Source organism: Glycine max, chromosome 19, assembly GCF_000004515.6.
Source record: "Glycine max cultivar Williams 82 chromosome 19, Glycine_max_v4.0, whole genome shotgun sequence".
Classification (NCBI taxonomy): Eukaryota; Viridiplantae; Streptophyta; class Magnoliopsida; order Fabales; family Fabaceae; genus Glycine; species Glycine max.
In genome coordinates this window covers 31,509,400-31,529,565 of record NC_038255.2, presented here as the reverse complement: position 1 = coordinate 31,529,565, position 20,166 = coordinate 31,509,400, and the positions used below count along the sequence as shown (strand labels likewise).

Below are 20,166 nucleotides of genomic sequence, written 5' to 3'. Positions count from 1 at the left end.
AATCGATTACAGGGAGTGGTAATTGATTACCAGACCCTAAACACATAGAATTTTTTATAAAATCTAACTATATTTCACTCACAAATCTTATAAAGTATAAAAAAAATCAATAACAATAAACAATCAAAATATACTATCAAAATAAGCACCAAAACATTCAAACATATACATTAAAGACAATCAAAATTTCAAGAGCAATCAACAACAACAATCAACAATCATTAGAAATAACAAAACAGAATCATCAAAGATAATCAATACTCAAGCAAAAAAAATTATTAAACCACAATCAACAATAATGATCAAAAAGGCAAACACAATCATCAAGGACAATAAACAATTAACAATCATAAGAAAAGAAAATAATAATCGAACAAATGAACTATTTATCTAAGTCATTGATATCTAAGAGTCCTAATTCTCTTCTAATAGCAAAGAAGGTTTCTTTGGGGAGAGGTTTTGTAAAGATACCAGCTAACTGATTCTTTGTGTCAACGAATTCTTGTACATAATCCCCTTTTTGAACATGATATCTCAAGAAATGATGTCTAATCTCAATATGCTTGGTTCTTGAGTGCAGAACAGGATTTTTAGATAGGTTTATTCCAGTTGTGTTATCACATCGAATGGGAATATGATCAAGAATTATTCCATAGTCAGAAAGTTATTGTTTCATTCAAAGTATCTGTGCACAACAACTACCAGTAGAAATATATTCTGCTTCAGCAGTGGATAAAGCAACACTATTCTGTTTCTTACTATGCCATGAAACTAGAGCAGAGCCAATGAAATGACAGGTTCCATTAGTGCTCTTTCTATCAATTTTGCAACCGGAAAAATCAGAATTAGAATATCCTATTAGATTGCAAGTGAAATTTTTAGGATACCATAATCCTAGATTAATAGTGCTTAATAGATATCTCATGATTCTCTTAACTGCACTAAGATGTGATTCTTTGGGATTTGCTTGAAATCTAGCACACATACAAACACTAAACATTATATCAGGTCCGCTAGCAGATAAATAAAGAAAAGATTCGATCATACCTCGATATTTCTTAATGTGTATTGACTGACCGGTTTCATCCTTATCCAAATAGCAAGCAGTACTCATTGGAGTAGCCATGTGTTTAGCATTTTCCATCCCAAATTTGTGAATTAGGTCTTTGCAATATTTTGATTGATTGATAAATATTCCATTCTTTGTTTGCTTGATTTGCAGATTGTGCTTAAGACCGTCAACAAGTAGAACATTTTCAATGGAGGTAGATGAATTCGTAGCTATTTTTCCGACTCCAAGAATTCTACCTTTATTGTTGTCGCCATAAGTCACATGTCCACTTTTCTTGGGAGAAATATGAGTGAACTTTGATGCATCTCCCGTCATGTGTTTAGAGCATCTGCTATCTATCTACCAACTCTTCTTGAAAGAAACCTATATGATCATGTTTATGACTTAGGTACCCAAACATTGAAAATGTCCTATAATTGGATGATCATCAGGCTTCCCAACTAATTCCCAAACTTTATTTCTTTCAAATTGATTTAACTCTTCTTGTATAGCTATAATCCAGTTTTCATCAATTATGGCTTCTTTTAAATTTTTAGGTTCAATAAAAGAAACAAAAGTCATATTATTGCAAATATCTTTGAGAGAGTGTCTAGTTGTTACCCCTTTTGATATATCACCAATGATGTTGTCAAGAGGATGATATCTAGAAGTTCTCTACTCTCTTGGAAGATCTGCACTTGTTTTTGTTTCATCAATTTGAAATTCTTCATCATTTCCCTTTCCTTTGCCTTGGTGATCTTCACCATGAATATGCATTCCTTCTAAAGAATCTGAAATATCATCTAGAATATCCTTTCTTGGCAAAATTGGGTTAGTTTCATCAAAAGCAACATGGATAGATTCTTCAATGATAATAGTTCTTTTGTTATAAATTCTAAATGCTTTACTGTGTAAGGAATAGCCAAGGAATATACCTTCATCAGATTTTGCATCAAACTTATCTAAGTTGTCTTTGTCGTTGTTTAGCACAAAACATTTACATCCAAACACATGAAGATGATAAATGTTTGGTTTTCTTCCGTTGTATAATTCATATGGATTTTTCTTTAAGATTGGTCTAATTAAAGCTTTATTCATAATATAGCATGCATTATTTATAGCTTCAGCCCAAAAATATTTAGGAAGGATTGTATCATTAAGCAAAGTTTTGGCTATCTCTTCTAAAAATCTATTTTTCCTCTCAACTAATCCAATTTGTTGAGGGTTTCTAGGTGCAGAAAAATTGTGTTCAATGCCATTTTCATCACAGAATGATTCAAAATCCTTATTTTCAAATTCTCCTCCATGATCACTCCTAATAAATGAAATTTTGAGATTTTTCTTATTTTGAATAATTTTAGCAAGTTTCTTGAAAGCATGAAAAACATCTCTTTTATGAGTGAGAAATAATGTCCATGTAAATCTGGAGTAATCATCAACTATAACAAGAGCATAGTAGTTTCCTCCAAAACTCATAGTTCTAGAGGGGCCAAAAAGATTCATATGCAAAAGTTGTAAGGGTTGAGTTGTAGTCACCATATTCTTTGATTTGAAAGAAACCTTTACTTGTTTTCCTTTTTGACAAACATCACATAATCTATCTTTTTCAAATTTAAGTTTTGGTAAACCAATAACTAAATCTTTAGAAATCATTTTATTTAATGGGCAATTCTTTTATGCCATAACCATGGATCATCATCTTTACTAAGAAAACATTGATCTTTATTTGGTGTTTTATCTAAATTTATCATGTAAACATTATTTGATCTATAGCCTATATGCTTTATATTTCTATCATGTTTGTTTTCAATGACACAATTATGAGAGTCAAATGATACTAGATAGCCTTTATCACATAATTGAATAACACTTAGCAAATTGTGCTTAAGACCGTCAACAAGTAGAACATTTTCAATGGAGGTAGATGAATTCGTACCTATTTTTCCGACTCCAAGAATTCTACCTTTATTGTTGTCGCCATAAGTCACATGTCCACTTTTCTTGGGAGAAATATGAGTGAACTTTGATGCATCTCCCATCATGTGTTTAGAGCATCTGCTATCTATGTACCAACTCTTCTTCAAAGAAACCTATATGATCATGTTTATGACTTAGGTACCCAAACTTTCTTGGGTCCTTGTGTGTCAGTTTTGATAAAAGATCCTTTTGGAACCCATATCATTTTAATATTATTACTATTTTTCCTAAAATAGCATGTAGATGCACCATGTCCTTTCTTTCCACAGTAAAAACAAGTTAAGAAAGGAGAACTATTCTTTTGTGTGGATGCAAAGAAATTTTTATAAAATTTTTGTTGTTTATCAGGTTTATATCCTAATCCAACCTGATCAAAAACACATCTTTTCTTTCCTAATATAATATCTAAATTATTTTTGCCAATAGAAAATCTAGCAAGAGAATTTTTCAGATCCTTGATTTCTTTTATAAACTTGTTACAACAATTACAAGAGTTAGATGCTTCTTTATTATCATGTATTACTTTTATGGTGGAAGATTGATTTGTGTCAATTGGTTTTAAAGTTTTGACTTCAGTTCTAAGATTTTCTAATTTTTCATTTAATTTTAAAACTTCTTTTTCTAAGTTTGAAATAGTTTTCTTAGAAAATGAAACTAGTTTTGTAAGTTTGACTGATTCTTTATGTAAATCAGTGAATGCATCTTGTAATTCATCAAATGAAAAAGATAAGTTATTGTCAGAAGATGTTACCTGTTCATCGCTTTCATAATTTTTGGCCATCAGACTCAGGTTCACAACTTCATTTTCTAAATCTTCATATGAATCCATATCGTTGTCTTCGCAAGTGATGTAAGCCTTCTTTGCTTTCTTATCATTGAAAGTTTTCTTTTCAGATCTTTCTATTCTTTTCTTGAAACTTGGGCAATCAACTCTCAGATGTCCTGGTTGATTGCATTCATAACATTTTGGAAGAGAGGATGAATCTTCTCTTTTCTTTGATTTGAAATTTGATCTTCTTTGATTTCCTTTGTTTCTTAGAAATATGTTGAACCTCTTTACAAAGAAACTGAAATCATCATCTTCATCTATTTCATTCAAATCTTCTTTATCACTACCTTCTTGAATTGAGGATGAAGCTTTAAGTGCGATTCCTTTCTTTTTCTTATCATTCTCCTCATGGTGATTTAATCTCATTAGTTCCTGTCATACCCTAATTTCTTTCGGGGACCATTGTTTGTCGGCATGCGACCTTCGTTTGACCACCTCAAAATGTTTAACACCCATCATTGTGGAATCCGTAAAGTTCCGAGATGTTTCAGGAAGAAACCGGTCAAAAACACGAAAACGAGAGTGCATTTACCAAAGTGGGGTGAGTGTAAATAAACTGTTACACTCTAATTTCATCCGAGGACCATTGTTGATAACTTTGGAAGGCTTAACACTCATCGCAGTGGAATTCGTAAAGTTTCGTGAGATTTCGGAAAGAAAACAGTCAAAAACACAAAAATGGGGGGGGGTGAACTTATCAAGATAGGGGTGTAAATAGCAATTCAAATCTAGGCCTTGGGTTGCTTAAGGAGGAAGTAACTGGGCGGCAAGCTCCTCCATGTTTTGTTGAAAACTAGTTTCCGGGGCTTCCGAGACTTCCGTAATGCTTCCGTAAAATTTCTGAAAACCTTGGGTAAGCATATTTCACTTAATATTGGTGAAAGGGAAGAGAAAAAAGAGGAAAATCAAATCCTAAACACTTCCGTAAGGCTTCCATAACTTTTTTGTAAAGTACAAAAAGGAGGGCGAACTTAGTAATCGAGGTGCGCTCAGAAATCTTTCTCAAGAAGCCTCTGGGAGGCAAGCACCTCCCTTTTTTTCCTTATTAATAGGGGAAGGGGACTGTTTCAAAAATGTTCATGACCCCTAGGCTATGCATTTCAGCTATTTTGGGTAAAAAACATTCCGTGAAGAAAAATCAAGTCGAAATGCTTCCGTAACGCTTTCGAAACGTTTCCGTGAGCAAATCTGTGAAGATTTTCCTTCGTTCTTCATCGTTCTTCGTTCGTTCTTCATTCGTTCTTCATTCTTCAACCAGTAAGTGTTCGAATCTGAGACTTTCAATTCATTTCTTGTTTTGTTTGCTTTCATCTTCATCTCGTTCACTTTCGATTTTCTTTTCTTCCATTTTTAACGTGCTTTAACCGTTTCTTTAAGCCGTTATCTCGCCTAATAAATGATGAAATGAATTTCAATCGATCATTTGTGTTGTAATGTCGTTTAATCACTGTTAAAGTAAAATCTAACCGATTGTTCACGTTGTAACATCGGTTAAACCAAAAAAAGCAAAATAAAAATAAAATAATCAAACTATCTTGAAAAAAAAATAATCAAGAAAAATCAATCGGACTTTTTTCTTTGAAAGTTTCCTTGAATTAATTGACTAATAACCAAAGTGAAACCAAGGCTAAAATCAACTCACAAATCAAGCTTTGTCCACAAAAATCACTTGAAACCGTTTTATGGTCCAATGCCTTAAACAGTCCTGTTTGCTTTTATCGGTTAACATGGACCGTTCAAAAGCATAAAATCAACACGTAACTTTACCACTTTTGCAAGAACTACGTAGGTCTGATTTCCTCATCACAATTAAGGATACGTAGGAGCAAAATCCCCACTTTTGTCGACCACCCCAAGAGATCGTTAATGGTCCAACGCCTTAACGTTTCTCTCCTTTCATAAACCAAGAGATCGTTAATGGTCCAACGCCTTAACGTTTCTCTCCTTTCAAAAACCAAGAGATTGTTAATGGTCCAACGCCTTAACGTTTCTCTCCTTTCCAAAAATCAAAAGATCGTTTAATGGTCCAACGCCTTAAACGACTTTTGTTCGGTTAAAATCGATCTTGCAGAAAAAGATCAAAACAACATAACTAACGTTTAGTTCTAAAAGAACTATGTAGGTCTGATTTCCTCATCGGAATTGAGGATACGTAGGAGCAAGGGAAACACCCTTGTCGACCACAAAAAGATAAAAAATACAAAAGGCCCACAAAAAGCAAAAAAACATAAAAAAAGGGAAAATACATAAAAACATAAAAAAGGAAAAAATACATAATTTTGAAGTCATGTCTTGCACACTCGATTAAAGGCTGTCATCCCTTGTGACGAACGCGTGGGGTGCTAATACCTTCTCCATGCGTAAAAACAACTCCCGAACCTTTCACGAATAAAGTTCGTAGACCACACCTTTCTGGTTTTTCTGACGTTTTCCTCGAATAAATGTTGGTGGCGACTCCGCGTGCCTTCCTCCCTTGGAAGACGTACTCGTGAGCCCACGCGTCACCCTCCCGCCAAAGGGTAGGTTGCAACAGTTGACGACTCCACTGGGGACTATTTTTAGAGAGTTAGACCTTCTAATCTCGTGCAATATCATGACTTCCTCTTTTGTCGGTTTCCTTTTATTTCTCTTATGTTCTTGTATATAACTCTTTGATGCTTTTAGTGTGTTTTTGAAATGTATGCATGAGATAGATATTTATTCATTTGATGCACACAAACACCAACACTATTTGTACACACGGTGAGTTGAAAAGGGGCCCTATACCCAGGTCCATGGGAACATAAGGAGTGGAGGTGAATCTATGGTCATGTTGGGTCTCCGACTTGCTTGATAATAGTGAACCCTCATCTAGAGTTTTTCTCTTTGATAACATATTGTTGTCGGTATTCCCTACTGCCGCAATATGTTTTTCAAAGGGGATGATACCTCTAGAAACCATCAAGAGAGATATGACCACCTTGGGAATGATCACTAAAAGCCTTTTAGTTCCTCCCGTTTAGGTCCCTAAAATAAGGGCACGAAGCGAACACGTTGTGTGCCTTTAAAACACTGTCATGCATATAACCTAAATGTCATGTGCGCCTTTACTGTGTGATTATTTGAGGATATTGTCGTGCTGTGTACATCCCCCTGTTGCGCTGTTGCGCATCTGCATCATGTCGTCACGCATGCATTGTATGTTGGTCTCATCTTTTGTCACGGGAAGCCGGAAAGTCCATATCACCTTCTTAACTACACACATGGGGCACTGCGCCCCCGAATGTGCAAGTAAGAAGAGATGATTTTCCGGGCTCTCGTGTTCGTAAATGCATTCATATCATGCATTGCATAAGCATTTCTTCATGGCCTCGTAATGGACGTATCATTCCTGCATTTGTCACTTATCATTTCATGCATTGCATTTTGCATAAGTCATTTCATCACCATGCATCTCATCTAACATGCTTTTTGTATACCTTTTATTTTCATGTTTACTCATGCATGATCCTTGCATTTTCCTTTGCAAAACAAAAACAAAAAAAGGAAGCGTGAAAATTCACACTGCATTCTTAGGTACCATGAGCCAACCATGTTGGGATCATAAACCCATTTCTCAAAAAAAAAACAACAAAATGATTAAGCATGGTACCTAATGCGTGGTTAACTAGGAAATGATGTTTCTTCGGGCATCTCAATCTCATAATTACATTTTCCATGCATAGCATGCGTATTCCCGAGTCTTTCATCCCTATGAAATGTTGTTGAAGTATTGGCGATCAGAATTGCCATTCCTTGGATTATAGGGTTGAACCAAGCTCATGCTTTTATGAAAAGGTTCATCAAGTCAAGTTGAAGTATGGAAGTAACCATCTTGCAAAAAATTGGGGCAAAAGATGGATCGAGTTACATCGCTGCTTCATCTACTGCCAAATACATTTAGGATTGTTGATGTCCTTGTTACTTCCTTTTTCACCTTGACAAAGATGTCATAGACCATATTGAAAATCTAAATTGATTCAACCCCATGTCATGCGTAAAAATTTGCAATACTTTAACTATGCATCAGTCGCATACATCCATGCTTTTCATTGGTTGCATTGCTCATTGCATTCTTTCCTTGAAAAAAAATGAACTTAATCATTGTTATCAAAAAGAAAAGAACACGCTTTACGGCGCCCTTACCGAACCCGTGCTAGAGCTAGAGTAATGAGTGAAGTAGAGGAGGTGCAAGAGCAGATGAAGACTGACATGAAGGCCATGAAAGAGCAAATGGTCACAATGATGAAGGCCATGATGAGCATGAAGAAGATAATGGAGGTCAATGCGGTTGCAATAGCCGCTACCAGCACCATTGCTGAGGTGGACCTGACCCCCCCATATGGCCTCAACCAAATAAATCATCCAACCTCAGATATGGTAGGTTTAGAAGGCAAAGAGTTGGGAGGTATGGGTGGCCCTCATTTAGTGCAGAAAACAAGCATGCCTTCCCACCATATGGCTTGCCTCCCAACTATACACCACCCAATGTGGCATACACTCCCAGTGAGGATGTCAATAACTCTGCTCCCATACTCATTGAAAGCCAACAACCTCAATCTGATCATGCACATGCCTCTCAACCCATGGGGAGACACATGAAATGCCCTACCACAATCTAGCCGACTTCGAGCCTTGCCTCGGATATGCCACTGAAGGACAAGCAGTTGGTGATGTACCCCTGCAAAACACTTTGGAGGGCCCTCAGTATCACCCACAACCACACCCCTTGCATTCCATAGCGGGTAAAAACCCTCATGCTCTGGTAGAAATGAGAGAGTTGGATCATCTAGAGGAAAGCCTCAGGGACATTGAAGGAGGCAAAGATTATGCCTTTGCTAACCTAGAAGAGTTGTTCCTAGTACCCAATATCATCACCCTTCCCAAGTTCAAGGTGTTGGACTTTGACAAGTACAAGGGGACTACTTGCCCCAAGAACCATCTAAAGATGTATTGTCGGAAGATAGGGGCATACACAAAAGATGAGGAACTGCTGATACATTTCTTCCAAGAAAGTCTTACTGGGGTAGCTATTACCTGGTACACTAACTTGGAACCTTCCCGAGTCCATTCTTGGAAAGACCTAATGGTTGCCTTCGTTAGGTAGTATCAGTACAATTCTGATATGGCTCCGGATAGGATGCAACTACAGAACATGTGCAAAAAGGGGGCACGAATCTTTCAAAGAATACACCCAAAGGTGGAGAGACCAGGCAGCCCAGGTGGCACCTCCAATGACGGAAAGGGAGATGATAACCGTGATAGTAGACACATTACCAGTGTTCTACTATGAAAAGATGGTGGGTTGCACACCTTCAAGCTTTGCTGATTTAGTTTTCACCGACGAAAGGATTGAAGTAGGTTTGAAAAGAGGCAAATTTAATCATCCTGCTTGGACGAAGGAGAAAACTGGGGCAAATGAAGAGGATGAGAATGAGGAAGGAACCCATGTTGTGGCTGCCATTCCTACATGGCCAAACTTCCTACCAGCCCAACAATGTCATCGCTCAGCCAATATCGGCCCTTCTCATTACCCACCACCTAGTCATCCACAAAGGCTATCCCCAAATCATCCACAAAGTTTGCTGGCCGCACATCCAATACTAAGCGAAAACCAAAACACAAACCAAAAAGGAATTTTGCAGCAAAAAGCCTGTAGGATTCACCCCAAATTCCGGTGTAATATGCTAACTTGCTCCCATATCTACTTGATAATGCAATGGTAGCCATAACCCTTGCTAGGGTTCCTCAACCTCCATTTTTCCGAGGATACGACTCGAATACAACATGTGCATATCATGGAGGAGTTCATGGACATTCCATTGAGCATTGTATGACCTTGAAGCGTAAGGTGAAAAGTCTAATTGATGCGGGCTGGCTGAAATTTGAGGAGAATCGCTTGTGAATCCTAACATTGACAAGTGACACCACACATGGGGCAATTTTGAAAGCTGTTGTTAGATGTCTCTAATGACTCATCAGGATTTTCAAGTTTATACCATTATTGTAAACCACAATTACAATGCTAAATAAAATGGATAAATTTGACATCTTTGTCCCTCATCCTCTCATAATTACATCTTTGCTTGCACTAGAATATGGGTGCAAGCCATTGGTTTGTTTGCTCAAGCGACCTGTGCTCCTGAGTTTGGACTTCCAAGACTGTTCAATTAGAAATTACTCATGCTACACATTTGGTGAGGATGCCGTAAACAACGAGTAAAGCAGAAAAGGAAAAAAACATTTGATTGACTGTGTTTTCAAGTAAAAATACAGACGTTCATGTGACCTCATTTTATCATTCTGGAAAGTTTGTCTTTTATAGAGAGAAGCGAGTTATCAAGAATAGGAGTCATTTGACTTAACCCGTCAACTGAAAAAATCCTTCAACTATTTCTCGTCCTTGAAAAATTTGTTTTGCGAGAATCAACCGCTTATTTCATTCTTCTTTGCTACAAGGTTGTGAAAACAAAACAACGATGGATACCTCAGAGCCCTACACTAGGGCAATGAAAGGCACCATGCAAAAACCTCAAGGGAACCTAGGGGTAGATTAGAAGTTCTCACCCAATGGGTTCCCTCTACAAGGTCATGACGAAAGACAACGATTAGTACCTCAAAGCCTTACACTAAGGCAATGAGGGGCACCGTGCATGAGCCTCAAGCGAACCTAGGGGCAAATCAAAAGTTCTCACCCATCAATGTTTTTAAACAAAAAAAAGGGGGACAAACCCTAAGATTTCAATGGATTGATTAAATGTCAAATAGCTCTATTGCCGTCACTCCAAAATGGTCAACTGACTAAATCAAACAGAACATACACTCTGAGGGAGTTCCCGAAGAGATTTGCAAAAGATACGATAAGGTTGCATGAATTATCACTTCTTTCAAAAGGACAGTCAATCTGTGTTTTCCAAAAACAATCAAATCAAAATCAAAAGCACAAAATAGGGAAAGAATATCATGAACATTGTACGACTTTCCATTACATTGCATTGTTGCATATGAAGTCCGCATTTCAAGACAAAGGTTGCATGCATCTGGATCCCTAAAAATCATGTTAACTACATAGATTTCCTGCATCTAATGTCCAATCTTTTTGAATTTGGAATGACCGGCCCTCTCAATGAGTCAATCTCTAGCTTTCTCAAAAGGGTGGACCTTTGGGTACTAGTACCCTCACCTTTAGAGGGCTACACATCCTCACCTTCAGAGGGCTCCACGCCCTCGCCTTCAGAGGGCTACACACCCTTACCTTCAGAGGGCCACTCGCCCTCACCTTTAGAGGACTACACGTCCTCGTCATCAGAGGACTACAGGTCCTCGCCTTTAGAGGGCTACACGTCCTCACCTTCAGAAGGTTGCACGCCCTCGCCGTCATAGGGCTACACGCCCACACCTTCAGAGGACTACACGTCCTCCCCTTCAGAGAGCTACACGTCCTCGCCTTCAAAGGACTACACGTCCTCACCTTTAGAGAATTACACGTCCTCGCCTTCAGAGGACTACACGTCCTCGCCTTCAGAGGGCTACACGTCCTCCGCTTTAGAGGACTACATGTCCTCGCCTTCAGAGGACTACATGCCCTCACCTTCAGAGGACTACACGTTCTCGCCTTTAGAGGACTGCACATCCTCGCCTTCAGAGGACTGCACGTCCCCGCCTTCAGAGGACTACACGTCCTCACCTTCAGAGGACTACACGTCCTCCCCTTCAGAGGACTGCACGTCCCCGCCTTCAAAGGACTGCACGTCTTCCCCTTTAGAGGACTGCACGTCCTCGCCTTCAGAGGACTACACGTCCTCGCCTTTAGAGGACTACACGTCCTTGCCTTCAGAGGACTACACGTCCTCGCCTTCAGAGGGCTACACGCCCTCGCCTTTAGAGGACTACACGTCCTCGCCTTCGTAGGGCTACACGCCCTCACCTTCAGAGGACTACGCGTCCTCGCCTTCAGAGGGCTACACGCCCTCGCCTTCAGGGGACTACACGTCCTCGCCATCAGAGGGCTACACGTCCTCGCCATCAGAGGGCTACACGTCCTCGCCTTCAGAGGGCTACACGCCCTCACCTTCAGAGGACTACACGCCCTCACCTTCAGAGGACTACACGTCCTCGCCTTCCGAGGGCTACACATCCTCACCTTTAGAGGACTACACGTCCTCCCCTTTTAAGGGCTACACGCCCTCACCTTTAGAGGACTACACGTCCTCACGTTCAGAGGGCTACACGCCCTCGTCTTCAGAGGACTACACGCCCTCACCTTCATAGGGCTGCACGCCCTCGCCTTCATAGGACTCCACATCTACGTCTTCAGAGAACTCAAGGTCCTCCGCCCTTAATGCTTAATCGAGGCCTGTGCTCCCGGGTGAAGGGCTAGTAGTTTGCTTTTATCAGGTCCTGGGCCACCCCCTAATATTGGAGGGCGACCAACTGTGCGAGCACAACCAGAGAGGGAGGCTATCGTGCAGCTACTATGCATACCTGGGCAAGATTTCACCCAGCCGCTGCAAGGAGACGAGTGTGGATCATGCACACCACCACAACTCCGATCTCCCTTTGCCAAAGTGTTAGTTGGTCTGTGCCGTCATGACATAGGTAAGTATGCATGTGGCTCAAGTGATTTCTGATGCTATCCACTATTTGCAGGGATCGCGCCCACAAGACACCCAGTGGACCCAGAGAAGTCCAACAGGGCCTTGGGGTTTCCAGCTCTGGTTATGGGCCTCTGTCAGTCCTACCGGGTGCCCATCCCCCCAGCAAGGTCACGCCATTGTGACATAGGTAAGTATGCACATCGCTCAACTAATTTCTGATGTCATCTATTGTTTGCTGGGATCGTGCCCGCTAGACACCCAGTGGACCCGGAGAAGTCCAACAGGGTCCTGGGGTTTCCAGCTCTGATTACGGGCCTTTGTCAGTTCTACGTAGTGCCCGTCGCCACCTATAAGGTCATCAAGCCCCCTATTAACCGGGATTTCATCAAGAAGTACTGCGCCCCCCAAGCAGGCGCAGGGCGAGACACCACAGTAGCCTAGGGATGGCCGGCAGCAGGCAATAGACGCATCGCCGCCACCTTCAGAGCCCCTAAGCTTATCTACAAAGGCTGGAGTATTGCCTACGACCTGTGGCCGACCAGCTGGCGACCAAGTCCAAAGCCAAAGGTAAGCAAAGTACTAGGTCCGTGACCGATAAGTCATCACGCGTCCGGTTCAAGACGTTAAAGAAGCGCTACTAGGAGGCAACCTAGAATTGGCTACGGAGAAGCTCCCTGCGAAGCGGTCCAGGAAGGGCACCATCGAAGAGGATTCCAGTGCGGCCCCGCAAGCCGACGCAGGCTTCGACAAACACCGATTCCAGAGTTTGGAACATCATTAATTGCCTCTGAGCCTAACTTGCGTTCATGCTTAATGGACGAAGGGCTAACTCGTGTATGTGGTGCCTAATCACGTATTGAAAACCCTAAGTTGATTTTTGCTTAGTAAATTGAATTAGGGTTGGATTAAGTGGTTGACTGTTAGGGACGAATTCTCCAACCCAGGATAAGAGAATGGCTTCTGAATCAGAGGAAACAACCCGTTTTTAATATTAGTAGTTTCGTATTTCAGTTTACTTGTTCTGCTCTTTAATCACAAAGCAACCAAACCCCCCCAATCGTTACTGTTACTGCAAGTATATTATGAACATTTGGTTTGTCACTGCTCGTTGGGAAACGACCTAGGATCACTTCCTAGTTACTGCATTTTCATGTTTATTTCATTCGGGTACGGCCTCGATCAAATTTTGTGCCATCATTTTCTTCTATTTTCTAAACCCTTTTTGCACCATTTTAATTATTGATTGGTCTTAATTGTCAATTAATTAGGCAGTTTTATTATTTGGGCTCAATTAGCTAATTTGATTTTTTTAATCTAATTTCAGGAATTAATGAAACATTGGGCTTAATCCGGATTTTGGTTGTGGACTTGAAGAGGGCAAATAAAGCAGCGCTTACCTTAGTTAATTTCTAATTAGGAAATTTTGCAATTTTATTTTATGTTGTTCAGTGTTTATTTCGTTTTGGGCCAGAGTATTGTAATAGGGCCCAGTGACTTTGAGTGACTCTTTTTAAATAGCTGCCTTGGGATTCGTGCAGGGCATTCTATTCTGTTATGCTATTCATTATTCAGAGCTTTGTTTTAGGGTTTTCGTTTTTCTGTTTTGACGTTTCTGAGTTCGTAATGCAATTTTACGTTTTCTGCTTCTAATTACAATTTCGTTCTTGCTTCTTCTTCTACTCTCATTTACGTTTCTGTTCCATTTTACATTTCTGTTCATTTACGTTTCTGTTCATTTACGTTTCCGTTCATTTACGTTTCTGCTTCATGTTTCAATTGCGTTTTCTGTTTGAATCCATGGAAGGCTAGATTTTCTGGTGTTGTTTCCTTTTTAGGACGAAGCCCAACTCTCTTTGAGGTTTCGCTTGTAATGTGGTTTCCTGGCAGTTCTCCCTTCACCAGTATCCCAAATTCGTGAATATTAATCAGTGCACGCTTCGTGTTCGATTAATTGCCTCTGAGCCTAACTTGCGTTCATGCTTAATGGACGAAGGACTAACTGGTGTATGTGGTGCCTAATCACGTATTGAAAAGCCTAAGTTGATTTTCGCTTAGTAAATTGAATTAGGGTTGGATTAAGTGGTTGACTGTTAGGGACGAATTCTCCAACCCAAGATAAGAGAATGGCTTCTGAATCAGAGGAAACAACCCGTTTTTAATATTAGTAGTTTCGTATTTCAGTTTACTTGTTTTGCTCTTTAATCACAAAGCAACCAAAACCCCCCAATCGTTACTGTTACTGCAAGTATATTATGAACATTTGGTTTGTCACTGCTCGTTGGGAAACGACCTAGGATCACTTCCTAGTTACTGCATTTTCATGTTTATTTGATTCGGGTACGGCCTCGATCAAATTTGGCGCCGTTGCCGGGGAGCAGTGTTCAAAGGTTCATAATAGCTAGCTAGTGTTGTGTGTTTAATCCTTTCGTGTTTTATGTTTAATTGTTAGTATTGTGTTAGTATGTGTGTTAGTGTTTTTTAGTGTCCTGGTATTTTGTTTAATGTGTGTTATGTTTCAGTTTTTCCATTAAGCGTTTCCCCTGTTTCAATCTTGGTTGTTTTGCTGTGAAGATTGTGCTTGAAAACAGAGTAGTAGTAGAAATCAGCTTGCGGAAAAACAGAGTAGTAGTAGAAATCAATTAGAGACGGATTTTAGCGACCACCCATGCTGAATTATTTGAGATTTTTTGTTTTAGTAGCTAGGGTTGTTATTTTTGGCTGAATTGTTTTGTGGTAACTTCTTTTAATCCATATTGTGTGGGAAAAATAGCTAGAGCCTTTAGTTTGGTCAGATTTGAAAGTTCCAAAAAACTAGCAAATTTTGTGTTTGTCAAAACTTCAAACGGCCATAACTTTTGCTCCGGTTATCAGAATCGCAATTATTATATATGCATTTGGGGTAGAAAAAAATTTCCTACGCCGTGGCAGCCCGCCATAGGCCGGCTGAGGTCTCCATCGTCCAAAACAAGCGATTCTGTCAAAAGTTTTTTATTTTTCAAGTTTTATTCACTTATTTTTCTTAACCTACCATTTTTAGCTTTCATAGTTAGACTTTGAATTTTTGTCTGAAATTTTTTGTGCTATCTTCTCATCATTTTATAGGGTTGCTCACAAAATTTCAAGTCATTTGGATATCATTTGAGGGTAGCTGTAGTTCAAACCTACACCTTTATTTACATGACAAGGCAACTAGTTGTGTGCATGCTGAATGTAGTGTATGACTAGAGGCAATCCATCTGACTTACAACCCTTTGATCCTGAGATAGATAGGACATTTCATAGATTAGTTAGGCATCATTTTATACCTTTTGATCATTCTGAGCATTCCATAACTGGTGAATCTATGCATTCTGTTATTGGTGATTTTGAACATCCTGATCTTGAGCATTATAATTTTGAGCATTCTGATTCTGAGCATTCTGATTTTGCACATTCTGAGAACATGACACAACCTCCACCTCGTGAGAGGACTCTAAGGGAAATGGCTGCACCTGATTTTACCTACGAAAGCTTGTGCATCCAATACCCTGATGAGGATGTCCCATATGTTCTTAAAACTGGACTAATTCATTTGCTTCCAAAGTTTCATGGCCTTGCAGGTGAAGACCCGCACAAACATTTGAAGGAATTTCATATTGTCTGCTCCACCATGAAACCCCCAGATGTCCAAGAGGATCACATATTTCTGAAGGCTTTTCCTCATTCATTAGAGGGAGTGGCAAAGGACTGGTTGTATTACCTTGCTCCAAGGTCCATCACGAGCTGGGATGACCTTAAGAGAGTATTCTTAGAAAAATTTTTCCCTGCTTCTAGGACCACAACCATCAGGAAGGATATCTCAGGTATTAGACAACTCAGTGGAGAGAGCCTGTATGAGTACTGGGAGAGATTTAAGAAACTATGTGCCAGTTGCCCCCACCATCAGATTTCAGAACAGCTTTTTCTCCAATATTTTTATGAAGGACTCAGTAATATGGAGAGAAGTATGATAGATGCTGCCAGTGGTGGAGCCCTTGGAGACATGACTCCTGCTGAAGCCAGAAATTTAATTGAGAAGATGGTCTCTAACTCCTAGCAGTTTAGCACCAGAAATGATGCCATAGTCATTAGAGGAGTGCATGAGGTAGCTACCAACCCATCTGCATCATCTGAAACTAAGAAGCTTGAAGGCAAACTGGATGCGTTGGTCAACTTGGTAACCCAGCTGGCTTTGAATAAGAAATCTGTACCTGTCGCAAGGGTTTGTGGTTTGTGCTCCTCTGCTGACCACCATACAGACCTTTGCCCTTCCATGCAGCAACCTGGAGCAATTGAGCAGCCTGAAGCTTATGCTGCAAATATTTACAATAGACCTCCTCAACCTCAGCAGCAAAATCAACCACAGCAGAGCAATTATGACCTTTCCAGCAACAGATACAACCCTGGATGGAGGAATCACCCTACCCTCAGATGGTCCAGCCCTCAGCAACAACAACAGCAGCCTGCTCCTTCCTTCCAAAATGCTGCTGGCCCAAGCAGACCATACATTCCTCCACCAATCCAACAACAGCAACAACCCCAGAAACAGCCAACAGTTGAGGCCCCTCCACAACCTTCCCTCGAAGAACTTGTGAGGCAAATGACTATGCAGAACATGCAGTTTCAGCAAGAGACTAGAGCCTCCATTCAGAGCTTAACCAATCAGATGGGACAATTAGCTACTCAATTGAATCAACAACAGTCCCAGAATTCTGACAAGCTGCCCTCTCAAGCTGTCCAAAACCCCAAAAATGCCAGTGCCATTTCATTGAGGTCGGGAAAGCAGTGTCAAGGACCTCAACCCGTAGCACCTTCCTCATCTGCAAATGAACCTGCCAAACTTCACTCTATTCCAGAAAAAGGTGATGACAAAAATCTACCTAACAATTTCTGTGCAGGTGAATCTTCTTCCACAGGTAATTCTGATTTGCAGAAGCAGCACATTCCCCCTCTTCCATTCCCTCCAAGAGCAGTTTCCAACAAAAAAATGGAAGAGGCAGAGAAAGAGATCTTGGAAACATTTAGAAAAGTAGAGGTAAACATACCTCTGTTGGATGCAATAAAGCAAATTCCAAGATATGCCAAATTCTTGAAGGAGCTGTGCACTAATAAGCGGAAGCTTAAAGGAAGTGAACGAATTAGCATGGGCAGAAATGTCTCTGCATTGATTGGTAAATCTGTTCCTCAAATTCCTGAAAAATGCAAAGATCCAGGTACATTCAGCATACCTTGTATTATAGGGAATAGTAAGTTTGACAATGCCATGCTAGATTTAGGAGCCTCTGTTAGTGTTATGCCTCTGTCGATTTTTAATTCTCTATCTCTAGGTCCCTTGCAGTCAACTGATGTGGTAATTCATTTAGCTAATAGAAGTGTTGCCTATCCTGTTGGTTTCATAGAAGATGTCTTAGTTAGAGTTGGTGAATTGATTTTCCCTGTTGATTTTTATATCTTGAATATGGAAGATGGATTTTCTCAAGGATCAGTTCCCATCATTCTAGGCAGACCCTTTATGAAAACTGCTAGAACTAAGATAGATGTTTATGCAGGCACACTGTCCATGGAGTTTGGTGATATAACTGTTCATTTTAATATTCTGGATGCTATGAAATACCCATCTGAAGATCTTTCTGTATTTCGTGCTGAAATAATTGACCATGTTGTTGATGAATACATGACTGATCTTTATTCTAATCTGCATGCCTCTCACTCTTCATGCATTGAGTCTGAAATTGTACTTGATCATATGTCTGAATTTGATGCTGAGAGTGAATCTGAGAGTGATATTGATTGCATGCCTGGTGGTGGTGTTTTACCTCTTGAGATTGATTTTATAGAGTCAGATAGGACTAACCATGTTTCAGGAAGTGCACATACCTCTGACTTTCTTTATGAGGTAAAGGCTGAGAAACCATCTCCTTCTACCACTGTCCAGCCGACCACACCAGAATTGAAGCCTCTGCCATCAAATTTAAAATACGCTTACTTGGATGATAGCAAGAGTTTTCCAGTGATTATATTTGCCTCCCTTGCTGATGAGCAAGAGGAGAAGTTGTTGTCAGTTCTCAAGAAGCATAAGAAGGCTATAGGCTGGACCTTGGCAGACATTCCTGGTATTAGCCCATCCACATGTATGCATCGAATAAATTTAGAGGATGGAGCTAAACCAGTAAGACAGCCACAGAGAAGACTCAACCCGGTGATTCTTGATGTAGTGAAGAAGGAGATAACCAAGCTTTTGCAAGCTGGAATCATTTATCCTATCTCCGACAGCCAATGGGTGAGTCCCGTCCAGGTAGTCCCGAAAAAGACTGGCCTCACAGTGATCAGAAATGAGAAGGAGGAGTTGATTCCTACTCGGGTGCAGAACAGTTGGAGAGTCTGCATTGACTATAGGAGGCTGAACCAGGTTACCAAAAAGGACCATTTTCCCCTGCCATTCATTGACCAGATGCTTGAACGCCTGGCAGGTAAATCCCACTACTGTTTCCTTGATGGTTTCTATGGTTATATGCAAATTACTATTGCTCCTGAGGATCAGGAAAAGACCACATTCACCTGCCCCTTCGGCACTTTTGCTTATAGGAGGATGCCTTTCGGCCTGTGCAATGCCCCTGGTACCTTCCAGCGGTGCATGATTAGTATTTTCAGTGATTTTTTAGAAAATTGCATAAAGGTGTTTATGGATGATTTCACTGTATATGGATCCTCTTTTGATGGTTGTTTGAATAGTTTGGAAAAAGTTTTGAATAGATGCATTGAAACTAACCTTGTTCTAAATTTTGAAAAATGTCATTTTATGGTTGAGCAAGGTATAGTTTTAGGCCACATTATTTCCAATAAGGGCATTGAAGTAGATCCTGCAAAAATTTCTGTTATTTCACAATTGCCTTACCCCTCTTGTGTGCGAGAGGTGCGATCTTGGTCATGCAGGATTCTACAGGCGCTTTATAAGGGATTTTAGCAAAGTAGCCCTTCCACTGTCCAACTTGTTGCAAAAGGAGGTGGAGTTTGACTTTAATGACAGATGCAAAGAGGCTTTTGATTGCCTCAAAAGAGCGTTGACTACCACCCCCATCATCCAGGCACCCGATTGGACAGCCCCTTTTGAGCTTATGTGTGATGCATCAAATTATGCATTGGGGGCTGTCCTTGCTCAGATAATTGATAAATTGCCCAGGATGATATATTATGCTTCTAGGACTTTAGATGCTGCCCAAGCAAATTATACTACTACTGAGAAAGAGCTTCTAGCCATAGTTTTTGCTCTTGATAAATTTCGATCTTATTTGCTTGGTACTCGCATTATTGTTTATACTGACCATGCAGCTCTAAAGTACTTGTTGAAGAAGGCTGATTCTAAGCCTAGGTTGATCCGGTGGATGCTCTGGCTCCAAGAGTTTGACTTGGAGATCCGTGATAGGAGCGGAGCACAAAATCTAGTTGCTGATCATTTGAGTCGGATCGAACGTGTCTCTGATGCAGATTCACCTATTCGGGATGATTTCCCAGATGATCATTTGTATATATTATATAGTATTTCTGACTCTCTTTCTACTCCCTGGTTTGCTAACATTGTCAATTATTTAGTTGCCTCTGTTTTTCCTCCCTTAGCATCTAAGGCCCAAAAAGATAAGATTAAAAGTGATGCTAAGCATTTTATTTGGGATGACCCC

General features: G+C 40.2%; 1 non-coding gene across 1 annotated transcript; it reads right to left on the bottom strand.

Annotated features, from left to right (window-relative positions):
- Positions 1-16,292: 16,292 nt before the first annotated feature.
- LOC113000529 (small nucleolar RNA R71) lies at positions 16,293-16,399 on the bottom strand. Its single transcript, XR_003265862.1, has one exon. It is a non-coding gene; the product is annotated as a small nucleolar RNA R71 (small nucleolar RNA).
- Between the last annotated feature and the right edge of the window lie 3,767 nt (positions 16,400-20,166).